The sequence below is a fragment of the Bombina bombina genome, chromosome 4 (assembly GCF_027579735.1).
Source record: "Bombina bombina isolate aBomBom1 chromosome 4, aBomBom1.pri, whole genome shotgun sequence".
Taxonomy (NCBI): Eukaryota; Metazoa; Chordata; class Amphibia; order Anura; family Bombinatoridae; genus Bombina; species Bombina bombina.
This window is the reverse complement of record NC_069502.1, coordinates 52,924,261-52,941,484: the sequence shown is the minus strand read 5'-3', so window position 1 is coordinate 52,941,484 and position 17,224 is coordinate 52,924,261.

Below are 17,224 nucleotides of genomic sequence, written 5' to 3'. Positions count from 1 at the left end.
ATATATGGCTTTGGCATTGCTTTTTGGTAATTAGAAGGCCGCTAAATGCCGCTGCGCACCACACGTGTATTATGCTCAGCAGTGCAGGGGTTAATTAGGGAGCTTGTAGTCAGCTTGTAGGGTTAATTTTAGCTTTAGTGTAGTGTAGTAGAAGACCCCAAGTATTGATCTAGGCCCATTTTGGTATATTTCATGCCACCATTTCACCGCCAAATGCGATCAAATTAAAAAAAATAGTCAACTTTTTCACAAACTTTAGGTTTCTCACTGAAATTATTTACAAACAGCTTGTGCAATTATGGCACAAATGGTTGTAAATGCTTCTCTGGGATCCCCTTTGTTCAGAAATAGCAGACATATATGGCTTTGGCGTTGCTTTTTGGTAATTAGAAGGCCACTAAATGCAACTGTGCACAACACATGAATTATGCCAAGCAGTGAAGGGGTTAATTAGGTAGCTTGTAGGGAGCTTGCAGGGTTAATTTTAGCTTTAGTGTAGAGATCAGCTTCTCACCTGACACATCAGACCCCCTGATCCCTCCCAAATAGCTCTCTTCCCACCCCCACCCCACAATGGTCCCCGCCATCTTAAGTACTGGCAGAAAGTCTGCCAGTACTAAAATAAAAGGTATCTTTTTTTTTATATATATTTTTTAGCATATTTACATATGCTGTTGTGTAGGATCCCCCCCTTAGCCCCCAACCTCCCTGATCCCCCCCAAAACAGCTTCCTAACCCTCCCCCTCTGCCTTATTGGGGGCCATATTGGGTACTGGCAGCTGTCTGCCAGTACCCAGTTTGCAAATAAAATGTTTTTTTTTTTATTTCATTTTTCTCTAATGTAGCTTCCACCCCCCCAAGACCAATCCCCCACCCGCTCCCAGATCACTTAGATTTCCAAGTACTAAATATTTTGCACCCCTTTCTCCCACTTATAAAAACATTTTTTCTGTAGTGTAGCGGTTCCCACCCGCTCCCTCCACGTGCACGCGCCCGTCTGCCTCCTCCCGTGCATGCGCGCGCCCCCAGCGATCCCGCCCCCGATCCCACCCCCCTCTCTGACAAGGACTGCATTGATGGCCGCCACCCGCCTCCCACTTCAGCTCCCACCCACCAACGAATGCGGCCATCGATGCCCGGTGCAGAGAGGGCCACAGAGTGTCTCTCTCTGCACCGGAGGGGTAAAATTTGTTATTGCAGGATGCCTCGATATCGAGGCATCCTGCAATAACTGGAAAGCAGCTGGAAGCGATCAGGATCGCTTCCAGCTGCTTTCCGAACCGAGGACGTACGCCATACGTCCTCAGGCGTTAACTGTATTTTTTCTGAGGACGTATGGCGTACGTCCTCGGTCATTAAGGGGTTAAAACAAAACTAGAAATTTGACTGTGAAATAATAGCAGTCAGTTTCCTTCACACGTGTGCGTTTCAGTGCCTGCCAGGGCACAGTGTCACCCCAGTGCAACTCAAATCTGGTGTAACAGTAGTATACATTTAAAAAAACAACACTTTTTTGACTGTGAAATAATAGCAGTCAGTTTCCTTCACACGTGTGCGTTTCAGTGCCTGCCAGGGCACAGTGTCACCCCAGTGAAAATCATATCTGGTGTAAAAGTAGTGTACATTTAAAAAAAAAAACACTTTTTTGACTGTGAAATAATAGCAGTCAGTTTCCTTCACACGTGTGCGTTTCAGTGTCTGAGGACATAGTTGACTGGCTAACACAGGACACCCAATCTTCTACAGATTCCGCTCGGAACCTTGACGCACCATCCTCCTCCAGCTTAACTTCGGGCACCTCTCAAGTTACCACTCGCCCGCCTGCCGCCAGCACCAACACTAGCACCACTTGATCTGTCAGAGGAGTTATTTACACATCAGTTGGAAGAAATGAGTGATGCGCAACCATTATTGCCAGAGGATGTAGATAACAGGGATATGTCTCAGTCAGGCAGCATTACACACATGGACATATGGTTTGATAATGATGATGATGTTGTACCCGCTGCTTCTTCCTTTGCTGAGTTGTCAGATACAAGTGAAGTGGTTGATGATGAAGATGCGTCCGTGGATGTCATGTGGGTGCCCGCTAGAAAAGAAGAACAGGGGGAAAGTTCTGATGGGGAGACAGAGAGGGGGAGGAGATGAGTTGGAAGCAGGGGGAGGTCGTCGCAAGGAGCTAGTGGCACAGTCAGACAGCATGCATCTGCACCCGGGGTCAGCCAGACAGCACGCCAATCAACGCATGCTGTTGCCACCACCAGAATGCCGTCATTGCAGAGCTCAGGTCCAACCTTGTGCAAATGGGGAGTTTGCGGTTGTTTGCGGTGCGTTAAATGGGGAGTTTGGTCTGTCACTGTGAAGCGGGCATAACCCTTACACTACCTGATCAATACAACATCATACCTGATGTTTTAAAGCACGTTATTCCAAACAATTTAGGAATGTTAGGTGATTTATGCCCTTTATGGATTAAAACCAGACTCTGCATCAACTATGTAATTTTCCATGGGAGTTTTGCCATGGATCCCCCTCCGGCATGCCACAGTCCAGGTGTTAGTCCCCTTGAAACAACTTTTCCATCACTATTGTGGGCAGAAAGAGTCCCTGTGGGTTTTAAAATTCGCCTGCCTATTGAAGTCTATGGCTATTCGCCCGGTTCGCCGGTTCGCGAACATTTGCGGAAGTTCGCGTTCGCAGTTCGCAAACCCCAAATTTTAGGTTCGCAACATCACTAATTTCTAGTCAAGTTGGCAAGATATTTCCCCGATTTATTTCTAATAAACATACTCTTTGCTTTCCTTTCTGCCTGTTGCGTTTGTACCTGTAGAAAATGATCTCTATCAGTTTTTGCTTTTAATATATTTGTTCCAGTTTCCTATATTTCTATTGTTATATGCATTAGATAGTTGATGTGCTAATTGCACTGATCTTAAAGGGACAGTCTAGTATAAATTAAACTTTCATTATTCAGATGGGACTTTTATTTTTAATCAACTTTCCAATTTACTTTTATCATCAAATTTGTTTTTTTCTCTTGGTATTCTTAGTTTAAACTAAACCTAGGTAGGCTCATATGCTAATTTCTAAGCCTTTGAGGGCTGCCTATTATCACATGCTTTTTAAATCTCTTTTCAACACAAAGAGACAGAAAGTACACATGGGCCATATAGATAACACTGTGTTCAGGCACAGGGGGTTATTTAAGATTTAGCACAAAGCAATGCTAAATTTAAGACAATAGATAATAAACAGTCACAGTCATGTGATCAGGGGGCTGGAAGAAGGTTCTTAGATACAAGGTAACCACACAGGTATAAAGTATATTAATATAATCGTGTTGGCTGTGCAAAACTGGGGAATGTGTAATAAAGGGATTATCTATCTTTTTAAACAATAACAATTCTATGGTAGACTGTCCCATTAATCATATGCTTTTTTTAGCTATCATATATGCTATAATATCTCCTCTAATCATGCATTTAAAGGCCTCCCAAAAAAATTCTATTTTTTTAAAATAATTATTTTTAAAATGTAGAAATTCTTCCTGTTTACTTTTTAAAAATTGTGTAAACTTATTATTTTAATTAAGTATCTTGGAAATGCAATCCTATATTTTTAACTTTAGCAAATTTAAGTTCGATAGTAATTGTAGAATGATCTGATAAAGTGATTTCTTTTATTTCTGCATTTTCAGTCCTATCTGTCAGTGTAGGAGAAATCAAGAAGTAGGGGCATGTGGGATTCGCAGTGAGTAATTATGAGTGCTTTTACCATGCTTTCCTTCTGTGAATCTGAACCTAAATTTAGTCTGGTAATAGGTGTTGATAATAGATGATAAAGGGTTAAGGGGTTCCTGTGGTTGAGACGCAGGTTTGCGGAGGTTATAGTCCTGCCGGCAGTTGTGATAACCCCTCCAGACAGGTTAAGAGTCCTGTGCTGGGTTACGACAGGTATTGTGAGTCCTGTCTGTGATAAGCGCGCAAGAAATAAATGAATGCCATTTGACAGGGGTTTTAAGTCAAGCTCCCCCGGGAAAGTTGGCAGTGAGTGAGTCTCCCGTGTGTTAAAGTTTCCCATATTCATTCCCATAATAGAGTTTTGTTACCCACCTGAAACTCATGTTGATATCTGATGCTTGCTTTGCTTTGTTTGTGTTTTGCTGCTATATAATTGCTTAGAAAATATTAAGTGCCTATGCATTTTATTATTGTGGCTATTATTGTGTGGAGGAATGGGATCTGATTATAGATAATAATGCACAGAGAAAATTACATGTATAAGGTCGAAAAAAAAAAAAGAGTTAATAGTTTCTGCAAAAGACAGAAGCATTTTAAAACACTGTCAGTGAGCACTGCTGTGTGGTAAATAGAGAAATCTCTGTGTTAAAAAATGTAGCAGGCAAAGAAGGGGGGCCACCACTGAGCGCGCACATGGATCAGAAGAGAAAAAAAAAAGAAAAACAGAAACTGTTACAGCAGCTCCGTTTGTAAGACTTTTTGTTTGCTTGCAGTAATGAAAAGGAAATGTTGTATATTGAGATGCATAATGTGTGATGGTCTGTCGGTTCTCACTGTGGTATGCGTGTAACAGATTTACTTTAAACCAAAAACAGAATGTATTATTTGAAAATGATTGTCCCAATCCATGCAAAAAATGGCCATTTTGCGGGGATTCGGAATGAAATACATTTTGAACTTGGTGACAAGTTAATCTTGTGTTCTTTTTATATTTGGTATTTGGTACGCTATGAAATAGATGTTTTTTCTGAGAAAGGAAAAAAAGGGAGTGAATCTCTGGTATGCGAGATGGAATGAGCTTGTGTGTCTGTATCTCTGTAAAAATGTTTCTTTCTGTTTCTCTGCTGGGAAATCAGACGTTGTAAGGAGGTATTTTGTAGTGTTATTTTTTTATACCTGTATTTTAAAGTCAACAACATGTTTTAAGTATGTGGTATTAATAAGCAGTTTTAGTTTTAAGTGATAATTGTTTTTCGGCATGTAAATATATGATATTGTTTTAGCAACGGCTTTGAAAGTGGCTTTGAAAGTGCGATGGTGTGTGTGATTTTGGTCACGCTCTAGTAAATATGAAACTGTTTCTCGTATGATTAATGGGTTAACGTATGTTGTATTTGTAAGGTCTGTGCACGGAGTTAGTGCACACGATGAAATATAGTTATAGGCTGTAATTGAAAGTTTATCTAAAAGTGCGTCCATTTTTGTTGCAAGTAAATTAATCTGCAGGTCATGCTACAGTACAGAGGTGGAATTTGTGTGGTAAATCATACAAGCAGCCTAAATTATGGTTGGGATATATATATGTAATTTATGTGATAAATGGTTAGTCCTTAAAGGGACAGTCCACTGTACAATTGTTTTTATATTAGTGTATTTTTAATGACTTGTTATACAAGCTGCATAGTATAAAATGTAGGAGAAGTTGCATTTGTAAGTCTTTGTATAGCTGATGTAATTTGTAATGGGTTGAATCTCGGATAATCCTTATCTTATATTTGTCTGTAAAATCAGAGCTCAGTGCGTAGACGGAGCAATAGAAAATTGTCATTTTATTATTTAAAGGACCAGTTCACTAATGTGAAAGGAGTTCAGGAGCAGCAATAACACTGTATTAGTAGTTTGCAAAATATATTTTAAGAGACCTTTCTTTGTATATATTTATTTTAAATCTGCCGTTTAGATAGCAGATATTTATTTTTGCAGTATAACTTAATTCTCTCTGTAATGCAAACTGAAGTGATAAGTTGTCTACAATTTTAATGTAGCGATCCGTGAGACTAGCGAAAAAAACACAAGAACAAACAGAGGAGTGAAAATATTTAAAGGGATACAGGCAAACTGATATAACATCTGAGAATTTAAGGGAATATTTACAGAAAAGACAATGAGGTTTACTGTAAGCCTAACACTAGTATATTTCACTGTGTTAGCAGCTTCAATTAAAGATTATTTTTTAGTTTGGGTAAAATGTCCCTTTAACTAGCCTGCATCCCGCTGTGAGTGCGTTCTTATGCTGCTTATGCTGGCTTAGGCTATTTAATGAACGTCAGTATACATTTTTTATTATAAGGATCATTGGGGATAATTTAAAGGGGAAATTGTATTATTATTCTTTTGTAGAAAGCTTATTTTTGTGTTATATGCGGTTGTTATATTTGGCTGGAGAGCTGCAGAATGGTGAATATCAAATTATACACAACGTTAAATCCAATAATTTTGTTGTGGTTAAACTAATTAGCATTTATCAAGTTTTAGTGTGAATTTTATATTTTTAAGCAGTAAACAGTGTTTCTCCTTTAAGTAAAAATGAAACTTTGAGCTTGCCTTACTATCCTTGAGAAGAATGATAACACTGGGCATGTTTTGGTTTTCTTTAAAAAAAAAAAAAAAAAAAGTTCTCTCTTGTGTTTGGCTTTGTCGCAGAGAGAAAGATTTGTACTTTACATTTAAAGCGGCAGTACTGGTGTTCTATGTTATAAAAAATGATAAATATAAATTGCTCACTACAAAGAAACCAGTATTTATATTATATTCTGTCACAGAATATAGCTTAAAACTGATAATTTTATTTCTGTGGCCGTCTGCTGTCAAACTGTATCTCACAGATATTACAGAACTCTTTGTTATTTAAAAAAAAAACCACTGCGTTCAATAAATAAATGAGATATTATTTAATGATGTGATTTAAGTGACACTTTAAAATATATATAGTTACTTGGTTACTAACTAGTCTACAACTATAATTGCAATAGATTTGATGGCTGCTTAACAGCTAAGCCGTGGTCTATAATGTTTCTACGATAAACACCACTACAGGGAGTGCAGAATTATTAGGCAAGTTGTATTTTTGAGGATTAATTTTATTATTGAACAACAACCATGTTCTCAATGAACCCAAAAAACTCATTAATATCAAAGCTGAATAGTTTTGGAAGTAGTTTTTAGTTTGTTTTTAGTTATAGCTATTTTAGGGGGATATCTGTGTGTGCAGGTGACTATTACTGTGCATAATTATTAGGCAACTTAACAAAAAACAAATATATACCCATTTCAATTATTTATTTTTACCAGTGAAACCAATATAACATCTCAACATTCACAAATATACATTTCTGACATTCAAAAACAAAACAAAAACAAATCAGTGACCAATATAGCCACCTTTCTTTGCAAGGACACTCAAAAGCCTGCCATCCATGGATTCTGTCAGTGTTTTGATCTGTTCACCATCAACATTGCGTGCAGCAGCAACCACAGCCTCCCAGACACTGTTCAGAGAGGTGTACTGTTTTCCCTCCTTGTAAATCTCACATTTGATGATGGACCACAGGTTCTCAATGGGGTTCAGATCAGGTGAACAAGGAAGCCATGTCATTAGATTTTCTTCTTTTATACCCTTTCTTGCCAGCCACGCTGTGGAGTACTCGGACGCGTGTGATGGAGCATTGTCCTGCATGAAAATCATGTTTTTCTTGAAGGATGCAGACTTCTTCCTGTACCACTGCTTGAAGAAGGTGTCTTCCAGAAACTGGCAGTAGGACTGGGAGTTGAGCTTGACTCCATCCTCAACCCAAAAAGGCCCCACAAGCTCATCTTTGATGATACCAGCCCAAACCAGTACTCCACCTCCACCTTGCTGGCGTCTGAGTCGGACTGGAGCTCTCTGCCCTTTACCAATCCAGCCATGGGCCCATCCATCTGGCCCATCAAGACTCACTCTCATTTCATCAGTCCAAAAAACCTTAGAAAAATCAGTCTTGAGATATTTCTTGGCCCAGTCTTGACGTTTCAGCTTGTGTGTCTTGTTCAGTGGTGGTCATCTTTCAGCCTTTCTTACCTTGGCCATGTCTCTGAGTATTGCACACCTTGTGCTTTTGGGCACTCCAGTGATGTTGCAGCTCTGAAATATGGCCAAACTGGTGGCAAGTGGCATCTTGGCAGCTGCACGCTTGACTTTTCTCAGTTCATGGGCAGTTATTTTGCGCCTTGGTTTTTCCACACGCTTCTTGTGACCCTGTTGACTATTTTGAATGAAACGCTTGATTGTTCGATGATCACGCTTCAGAAGCTTTGCAATTTTAAGAGTGCTGCATCCCTCTGCAAGATATCTCACTATTTTTGACTTTTCTGAGCCTGTCAAGTCCTTCTTTTGACCCATTTTGCCAAAGGAAAGGAAGTTGCCTAATAATTATGCACACCTGATATATGGTGTGGATGTCATTAGACCACACCCCTTCTCATTACAGAGATGCACATCACCTAATATGCTTAATTGGTAGTAGGCTTTCGAGCCTATACAGCTTGGAGTAAGACAACATGCATAAAGAGGATGATGTGGTCAAAATACTCATTTGCCTAATAATTCTGCACTCCCTGTATATAAAGGCGATAGGGGACGGCAAACAAATGATGCACAATTTCTCTGATTCTACTGCATTTACATAACTTGCTAATTTATCTGATTATAGTTTTAGTTTTATTTATATGGCTATTTTGTCTCTTGGTGTTGCAAAGAGATTTAAACAGCCTGTGATAAGAGGCAGCCCTCAAAGGCTTAAAAATTAGCATATGAGCCTACCTATGTTTAGTTTACACTTTACACTAAAAAAAACCAGGAGGAAAAAGTGATTTTGATGATCAAAGTACATTGGAAAGTTGGTTAAAATTAAAAGTCCTATCTGAATAATGAAATTTTCATTTATACTAGTATGTCCCTTTAACAGTGGATTTGCTTGGTGCATGCGGCAGGAGAACTGTGGCTGTACCATGGTTATCTGATCTTTCCCAAATAAGCGCAATTTTATTTGTACAATATGCAACTGAAGTTTCTTGAGCATCTGCTGTGATTGCTTTATTTGTGTGATATCAAAGTTTTGGACATATTAGACGTTGCAGAGCCTGGGTATAGATGGTTCTTAGGGGGAAGTTTTTAATTGTTTGTGGCGTTTTGCGAGTGTTGCATTTCAGCGAATGTCAGAATATGTGTTGAATTTCAGTTTAATTGTGGTTGTTTGAAGTTTGTGTCGACAGCTAATGTTTTGTTTTGTGAAAGACGAGAACTATTGGTTTTCAATGTTTGTCTGTTATGTTTTTCTCTTTTGTGACTACGTGTGGAAGCGTGCTGTAGGGACAGCATATTGAATTGTGAAGTGTATTTGATTTTGCTTGCTATTGAGAATTGTCTCTGCATGAGTGGAGTGCATGATTTGTCGTTTAGTTTCTTGTTATGTTGTGTTTGCGTGTCACATGGGATGTTTCACGCAAACAAGGGGGAAGTATTGATGAGTATTGATGAATAACTTTATGTAATGGGGGTGATTGTTTTTAGGAGGTAAACCTAAAACGTTTTGAATCTCCTCTTACAATGTTATTGCCTAACCACCAGCTATGCCCTAAATTTCCCTGTCTTATCCCTATGCAGGATGCACTACGTCCCTAGGTTTGTCTAGAACTTTCCTTCATTGGGAATCTGGCCACGGACATCATCTACCTTGATGGCCACCCTGGTCGTAGCCTGTATACCTAGACCCCATTCTCTTTTCCCTCCCTGGTGGATTAAATCTCTTCATTGTCTCTCTCTGTTGTATTTTGCTCTCATATTTCAGATGCCTAAAATTTTTTATTTTTCTATTTCGTTCTTAACACTATATTTGTATTTGCAGGATGAGAGTATGCTTCTGTATCCAGAGATTAAAAGACACTAACTGAATTATTTTTGAGTTTCCATATTTAGGTAAAATCTGTACAGGCAAAATTCCATAAGTGCACTCTTCAAAAGATTAAAGATTGAAAGCAAGTAAACCTTTAAAGAAAGAAAAGATGAAGATGAAAGACCTTTTGTCAAGCTTGTTTTAGCCACCATACTGCAGTAAAAGTTGCTGAACTATCTTTGGATCCATTCTTTGCTTTGCATGCTGGTACCAGCCCCAGAACTGGACTCTGGGTAATCCATGACTGTTTCCTCTGATGTGTGTCTTCAGGACATAAAGACTATCCTTTTCTGGACTGTGCCTTGCCGCTCGATATGGAGGACCTGTTATGCTGTTACAGGGTCAACCAATTAAATTAGGGGAGTATTGTTTTAACTCGATTCCTTATATTACTTGTTTTGTATTCTCTTGTATTTGTTTTATTTTTATTGATCATATTTGGTCTAAGAAATCATATGCTTCATTGGTAATAGTGCACACTGTAGTTTATGTGCTTAACAAAGTAACACTTTGGATAAATGTAACTGTGAACTTCGCAGTATTGTACCCTATTGAATGGCCCAGTGAGTATAAAAATATGTTTAAGGAAAATGCTGCAATATATCATAATATTTTTCACCCTTCACCCTCTAGAACATAAGGAGGACACGTCTCAGCTAGAAGTTTATATTCATTATACAGATAAATATTTGTTTAGGGAATAGCATAATTATAGTTTATGAAAGCAAATGTATTTTTCCCTTTTATTAATTGGTATGGTATCTGCAAAGTGAATTTGGTCATTCCTGATATTTGTCAAAGAGAGTAATTATCTTACCATAAAGATGTGTTTACCTTTAAAAGAGTTTGTAGTTTTAAATGATGTTCTGTTTGTATGCTTTCCTCATACAGGAGTGTGAGATAATTTAGGTTGCATAAAATAATTAGTAAACTAGTAGTGTTTATATCAGATGAGGTTGTATAGATAGCAGCCATGCAGAATAAAGCAACACGAGTTCAAAGTGACAGTGTAAAGAAATTCATTTACTTTTATTGACTGTTTTCTTTTTTTTTCATTTTTGCTACAGGGCAGGCCTTAGCATACGTTTTAGCATAACCATTCAGGCCCTTGATGAAGTCTGGCAGGTTTTCACTTGCTTAGTATTCATGAAGTATCATTTAAAAGTGTATAGAGAAGTTGTAAATTATTCTCTGGTGAATTTTTAAGACTTCGTCGCAACTGTACCAGTACTGAGATTTATATGCTAGAAAGCATTGCTCTAACACAGAGATTAATCGCACGAGGATACAGTAAGAAATCCGTTAAACGAGCTAAATATAAGGCACTAAAAAAGAGTAGGGATGAACTATTAACACCAAGAGTGAAAGTCCAAAAAGAATCCTGTCCCAGGCTGATTACCACATACAACCCCCAGATGACACATGTCATTAAGATCATCAATGACCATTGGAAAATACTTCAAAATGATAACACATTAAAGTCAGTAATAGGAGAAAAAGTGACATTGGGATACAGGAGACCGTCTAATCTGAGAGACAAATTGGTATCCAGTCACTTTGTGAGAAGTGTAAAGAAAAAAGATAGTGACCCTGGGATGTATCCTTGCAGCACCTGTTCAGCCTGTAAATATGTTTGGAAAACCAAGACAATAACAGATAAAACAGGGAAAGTGTATAAACTATCAGCACACTTCTCATGCACTACAATAGGAGTGATATATGCACTCTACTGTACATGCCAAAAGGTCTATGTTGGTATGACCACAAGGGAGGTGAAAACACGTATCCAAGAGCATATTTACAATATTAAATATGCAAAGAGAGATCAAGACAAAGGCAAAAAAATACCTCTGTTGCCAGACATTTCCTATTACATCATAATAGTTCTCCTAAAGACTTAAAGTACACTGTAATTCAAAAAGCATCCCTGGGTATCAGGGGTGGCAATATTGAGAAATCCCTATTAAAAATGGAATGTAAATGGATCTATTTACTAAACGCAGTCAAACCCTTTGGAATGAATGATTCAAATAACTTTTTTGTGTATCTATAAATTTAAGAAATTTAATATATTTATCAGAATAAATTTATAATAATAATGCATCTTTTCCCCTTGTGGCTGATTTATAAAAAGTATGAATAGCTTTCAGTTAATGTAAATTCTAATGTCACTAGAATGCAGAGTGCAAGTATTCACACTTATGATAACAAAGAAGTTGACCCCACAAGCATGAGGACCATATATAGGTCACATGTTTTTTATTTAAATTCACATTGACTCACATATTTTATATGATTTGTCCTGTTAAATTAAAAGCAAGTTCCACTCTTGGAAATTCACTAAATAAATGTATTATAAATTAATTTTAAGAGGAATTTTGTTCCCTCTTCAGTCACTCCCCTTTCCTTACACAATTTAGTTTTTTCTTTTCAGCACGATCCCATCACCAGTAGTTCAATATCACATTTAATTAAACCATTATGCAGTTTTATTCACATCACTTAAAATAAATATTTTTACTTTCAAAAATATAAATTTATTTTTCAATTTTTACATGATTAAAATTTCTTTAAGAACTTTTTATCTATTTTTATTAAAATCATGGCAATTCACTTTTTAAGCACAATGATTTATAACTTTTAATGTTCACTTTGGTCACTATAAACAGCTCATATATTTATTCACACAACAATAGCACATTCTGGGTAACTCTCTTTTAAATATTGGGATTTACACTTCTGAATGTCCAACATGAATGAATGTCACTTTTGAATATCCTTATGTATTCATTAACATATAGGGTTAATATTAGCATAATGCATCAACCCCATATTAATATAGTATTACTAGAACTTTATTTCGATTATAAAGCTAAGACAAGCAGATAGGAAGCTCTTAATAGTAGTGCAATTATTGTATCCATCTATTGACGTTCTGTGCTTCATAATAAACTTATCCATGATATTCATTATTTAATCATACCAAGATCAACTAATTTGCATTTTATTATTTCTATTATTAATGTGTGCCAATAAGGGATATGATTCTCATCGCCGCAAGTAATCTATGAATAGATGCTTTATTTACATCAGAATATGATCCTCCAATGAATACAATGCTATGATACACACTCTCGATGGATATTTCTGTCATTGGATAAGAGTAATGTTGAGATACGACCTATAGTCCAAGCACCTAATTCGTACATTAGAGTACCGATTATAATGATTGATAGCTTAATCCTCCAATCCGGAATACTCGACTACAAATATAAGGTGCAAATATAGTAATCCACATATACACTATCCTAACATACAATGCTGTTCAGTTTGATTGTATGAAGGTGGGATGGCATAATAATAATCATATGGATCAGTACATGATTGGTGAGACCTAAGGGTATTATCGAGTATTAACTCACTTCGATCCACAAAACAGATATATGGTCATTTTAGATATAGAATAGTAATCTCACTTGCATTTACAGTGCACCGTTAAGGAATAGGAGAACAGAATTGGAAGCAAGATATGTATTAATGGTTGGTGTAAATCACAACACGATCATCCAATCTGTGCAGCGCAATGGTACACACCCCCTTACTGAAATCTCATGATTGGATCAGACCATTGCTATGACACGTTCTATAACACATGCCTTCAATGACCAATAGGAGTTTGATGTTTAAGAACCAGTAAAGGTGATTGATAGGCACATTGACCAATCGGATGCATAAAATTATGGAACGAGCACCAATTGCATCTTGAAGGTGGGCAAAATGTCAGTATAAACAACGCTGAGTAGCAGCGGCCCGAACCCCCTCTGAGGAAGCGTTCTGTGAAACGCGCGTCAGGGGTCCAGCAGGAGCAGCCGTGTCTCTCCTGTCTGTCTTTTTTTAAACTGCTTACCTAAGTTGTAAACTTAATACTATGGTTCAACAATAAGAGATACCTAATCCTGGTACCCACTGTACTAGATGTTTAAAAATTAAAAGTAATTCAGCCCTCGGATTGTAAGGGCTTAGCTTACTCTATATTACAATATCAGTGGGCCCATGTTTATTAATGGTGAATGAATATTTGAACCTCTAATTCTTACCTTAAAACTAGGTTTAAGTGCTTTTATATTCTTCTGCTACTGTGTGAATGTGTGTTCCTAGTTTATGTAATAAAGATTTAAAGTATGAATGGTATGGAACTTTTTAAATTAGAGTATTTATCCTAAACAATTTTCCTTGGAGTAATATTGATATTGATTTTGTGGAATTCAATGCTACAAACTTTATTGTATTCCTTATACAATTAGTTTAACTAGTTATCAATGTATTTAGTTTGTATTATATATCAACAATGTTTTGTTTGATTTTAAATGACATAGGATGAAAGTGACATTTTATTTGGACATAATTGTGATTGTATTGCGGTGTGTACTCATCCTGTACTGTTTCTGTTTGCTTCCTAGACTCCCTGTGACTCGAGTGTTTGCTGGCCATGGGTATCCACTGGTTGCCTTGTCTACCCCATGAACAAACCATCAGATTTCCAGCATCTCCCTGCGGAAGAACATTGGATAAGCACCCCTACTGCAAATGAACTGTTGGAGAATTGTATTATAGCAAAGTGTCATGGTGTAGCGCTCTCAAATGGACAAAGACTGTTCTTAAAGTGATCAGAGGCCACCTAGAGACAGTTGTGCTGTTGCTATGTCATGCTTTACCGTGGAGAAGGATCTGTTGGACATATTGGGGGGTGCTAGCAATGCAGGTGGAGAAATAAACGATGCAGCGTTGTTTGGGGGTAGATGGGGGGCTGGTTGGGTCTCTGTGCCGGTAGACCGGTAGTTTTGGGAGGGCTGGAAGATAGATGGAAGGTATTGGAGGGGCTGTACCTATATGCAGTGACAATTAGCCTATAAAAGTATATGACGACATAGGAATATTTTTCTCTTTAGTATTCTCACATAGAGTTCTGTTACCATAATATAAGGCTTTACTAATTTTCTATGCCTGTCTATTTTTATGTTATTCTGTTAGAATAAAAGGATGGTATGTTGGGGGTAATGTGAACCTGACTGCAGCCATCTTGTTCCTCGCAGCCATCTTGTGATGATTAGCATCCATTTTGTAATGATTAGACTTTATTATAATGGTTCATTCTGTAGTGAGAAATATATGCTTGTTATCTTATTCTGCAAAGCTAGCTAACCTTGTAGATGTTCTCTGGCTGTACGCCCAGAAGAATATTATATCAATAAGATGGTTCAGAGACCTTGTTGTCTCTGCAGATGTTAGCTTATTATGACTATCGAATATTGTTATGAGCTAGTAACTTTCCAGAATCACACTGTATTTTACTCTGTATAACTGTGCAAGATGACGCGGTCCTAACGTGTCATCCCCTTAACCCTGTATGCTGTTACTGAAGTCTATAAGATAGGCTTGCACTGTTCAATAAACATGATTGGCGTTAGATCATATTGCTGCGTGGTCTGAGTCATTCTAAGGGATCCTTATCAGATAATCTACATCTGCCTCAGGTGGTACAGTGGGCCCGTGGCTTCGGCCTGACCTGACACTTACCCCCCTGGGGAAACACCTAACAGGGCATATCTATCAAGCTCCGGATAGAGCTTGAGGCCTTGTGTTTCTGGCGAGCCTGCAGGCTCGCCAGAAACACCAGTTATAAAGCAGTGGTCTAAAGACCACTACTCCATAACCTGTCCACCTGCTCTGAGCAGGCGGACAGACATCGCCGCAATTAAACCCGATCGAGTACAATCGCATTGATTGACACCTCCCTGCTGGCAGCCAATTGCTGGTGCAATGTTAAATGCGGAGAGCGTATTGCTCTCCGCATTTAGCGAGGTCTTGCGGACCTGATCTGCACTGTTGGATCAGATCCGCAAGACCTTTGATAAATAGGGGCCGTAGTCTATACGTGAGTGTGTCTTGTGAGCTTTTGATAGGCACGTGTATTCTCTATTATTTGGATTTTTCAGCCTCCAAATGTCTTTAACATTTAATTGTTTAAGTATGCATTTATGCAGTTTGGTCTCTCTGATGTTGGCCGTATTATTATCTGTTTTTCCCATCCTTTCCAGGTTGGCTAGAGGAGTAATATTAAAATCCCCACCTATGATGATATTATTATTCAGGTTAGTAATTATTCTGTTTTGAATTTCATTCCAAAAAGATATATCTCTAATATTAGGACCAAAGACATTGCACAATGTAAATATCTGATTATGAATTTTTATCTGAAGAATAATGTATCTCTCATCTTTATCTATCTCCTGTGAGATTAAAGTAAAGTTTAATGATTTTTTAAACATAAAAACTACTCCTTTTTTTTCTTTTTTTACAGGGAGTAAAAAAATTTTTGCCTACCCAGCCAGTCTTTAATTTTTCAGATTCTAATTTAGAGAAATTAGTCTCCTGTATAAATGCTGTATATAAGCATGCAAATTTGTAATATGTTTTAATATTGCTTTACTTTTAATAGGAGATGCCACACCGCCTACATTCCATTAAATTATTTTTAGACTCATTTTATCTTAGATGAATAAGGTATGGAAACCATAACTAGTCATTTTAAAAATTGGGGTGAATGGGCGGAGAGAGGGAGAAAGAGAGGGGGGGGGAAAGAGAGAAAAAAAATAAAAGAGTAAGAGAGATTAAAAACACTACTTATATTCAATCACCATTAATCGTAATATACAATGATATTTCCTATTTATTAGTCAGATTAAAACTTTATCTTTTTATCAGCTAAATACTCTTTGGCTGAAACTGGATTATCAAACAATTGGATTTCGTCCTCTATTGTGATCTTTAATTTAGCAGGGTAGATAATAGTGACATTTACTCCAGCCTTGATAAGCTGAGTACAGATCGGGATCAGCGTCCTTCTCTTGTTCACTGTATTGATAGAAAAATCTTGAAAGATAAAAAATATGTTCCCCTCAATTAGTGGGGTATTTAGTAAACTTTTATACGCCCTCAAGAATTTGACCTTATCTTGGTAGTCCAAGCATTTTTATTATCACTGGTCTGGGTGAGGGATTGCCCTGCAAGTTATTTCCAATTGCTCCTACTCTATGTATTCTTTCAATAGTAATAGTATTAGTCTCAGTTGGGAGACCTATTGATTTGGGTAGATAGTATGTTGCGAATTGCATTAAGTCTTCGTTCATAAATCCCTCTGGAATACCAATTAATCTTAAATGATTTCGTCTTGAACGATTCTCAAGATCTTCCATCTTAATTTTTAATGCCACATATTCACCTAGATTACAAGTTTTTTTTGCTATAGAGGGTGCGAAACGAACGCAACAAAAGTTGCGTTATTTCACCCTCCATATCGCTGCCATTACGAGTTTTTGAAAAGCCGGCTTGTGCGTGCGATATGGTTGAGTTGAGCTCCATATCGCACGAAATACAAGCACTGCTTTGACGAGCTCGTGCACGCTTTCCCCATAGACATCAATGGGGAGAGAG